This window comes from Theropithecus gelada, chromosome 3, assembly GCF_003255815.1.
Source record: "Theropithecus gelada isolate Dixy chromosome 3, Tgel_1.0, whole genome shotgun sequence".
NCBI lineage: Eukaryota > Metazoa > Chordata > Mammalia > Primates > Cercopithecidae > Theropithecus > Theropithecus gelada.
The window spans coordinates 164,745,159-164,746,979 of record NC_037670.1 but is presented as its reverse complement, the minus strand read 5'-3'; the positions used below and the strand labels follow the sequence as shown (position 1 = coordinate 164,746,979).

Sequence of the window (1,821 nt, the reverse complement as noted above, 5' to 3'; positions counted from 1 at the left end):
AGGTTCTGGGTCAACAGTTGGTGGTGATTCTGAGTGCTCCGTGGCCCTCAGATCCTGATTTTCAGCAATCTAGAAAGACAAGGAATCCCAAGCCAGGATGATGCTCCTCTGCAGCCCCGTTTATTACGCTGGCATCCCTGTGCCAGGTAGGACGTTAGATATGGGCATTACAGGTGCAACTGGTAATCCTGTCTGGGGAGGCCCTGATTTTATCATGAGCAAGTGCATTGTGGGGGATACATAGAGTTGGAAGAGCAAGTCTTTCCCTCAATGCCTTTATCATCTAATGTGAAACAAGTGCTTGCTTTGACAGCACATATACTAAAAAATTGGAATGATACAGAGAAGATTAGCATGGCCACTGTGCAAGAATGACATGCAAATTCATGAAGCATTCCATTAAAAAATTAAAATAATGTGAAACAAAATGCGAACAGGCAACCACTGCTCCTTTGTTATGTAAATGACCTATCCTCAGTACTGGGTTCTGTGGGTGCTCATTCCCTCAGTTGCTGGAGACATGGGTGGCTGATGGCTGCTCTTAGTTGAGTCTCTTTCCAGGAATTGCCCTCCTTGCTCAAGGTCACCCCTTTCCTGCAGGACAGCCCATGTTAAGGACTGGTCAATGCCCAGGTGTGGTCTGCTAGCTCCAATTCAGGGCAGCTCTGAAGGGCCATCCCAGCTCCAGAGCTCCCTGTGGGATCCTGGGATCGACTGAGGCTCCTCCCTCTGCCCCACCTTTTCCCTTCACTCCCCATCAGTGACAGATCCTGGGGCCATGCTCTGTATCCAGTCTCATCTCAGAATCTGTTTCCTCTGGGAACTCAAGAAATCTATTTGTCCCTAAATCTGGGGACACTAGTGCAGAGGATCAATGCTTCTGGAAGTCCGTGGAGTGTTCACATGGAGAAAGAAGCGAATCTGGCAGTAAAGGAGTCTGACTTCTTTTCCCACCCTCTCTGCACTGGCTCCCTGCTCCTGGAACCCAGGGAGTCCACTCAGAGGGCCTGCAGCTTTGACCCCACCTATCTGCTCATCCCCCTTCCACCCATACTTGGTATTTCCACACCAACTCATGCCCCTTCACATCCTTCCTTGTCCTAACTAATGTCTAAGCTGTGACCTTTTGTCATTCCCATAAAAGTCCCTGGGTAGATACCATCTTCAAGAAGAGATAAAAAGAGGCCAGGTGCCATGGCTTATACCTGTAATCCCAGCACTTTGGAAGGCCGAGGTGGCAGGACTACTTGAGCTCAGGAGTTCAAGACCATCCTGGGCAATATAGCGAGACCCTGTCTCCACTAAAAGTTAAAAAAAATAGCTGAGTGTGGTGGCTCACACCTGTGGTCCCAGCTACTCAGGAGGCGGAGGCTGGAGGATGATCACTTGAGCCCAGGAGGTTGAGGCTGCAGTAAGCTGTGATTGTGCCACTGCACTCTAGCCTGGGTGACACAGTGAGACCCTGTCTTGAAAACAAAAACAAGGCCACGTATGGTGGCTCACGCCTGTAATCCCAGCACTCTGGCAGGCTGAGGCAGGCAGATCACCTAAATCAGGAGTTTGACATCAGCCTGGCCAACGTGAGAAAACCCCATCTCTACTAAAAATATAGAAAATTAGCCGGGTGTGGTAGTGCACACCTGTAATCCCAGCTACTTGGGAGGCTGAGGTATGACAATCACTTGAACCTAGGAGGTGGAGTTTGCATTGAGCTGAGATCGTGCCAATGTACTCCAGCCTGGGTGACACAGTGAGACTCTGTTTCAAAAACAAAAACAAAACAACAACAAAAAAAGAGATAAAAATAAAAGAACGTCTGGA

The 1,821-nt window shown here is 48.9% G+C and overlaps 1 non-coding gene across 1 annotated transcript; it reads left to right on the top strand.

Moving 5' to 3' along the window:
• Positions 1-297: 297 nt before the first annotated feature.
• LOC112621861 lies at positions 298-406 on the top strand. The gene has a single exon (XR_003118798.1). It is a non-coding gene; the product is annotated as a U6 spliceosomal RNA (small nuclear RNA).
• The last annotated feature ends 1,415 nt before the right edge of the window (positions 407-1,821 follow it).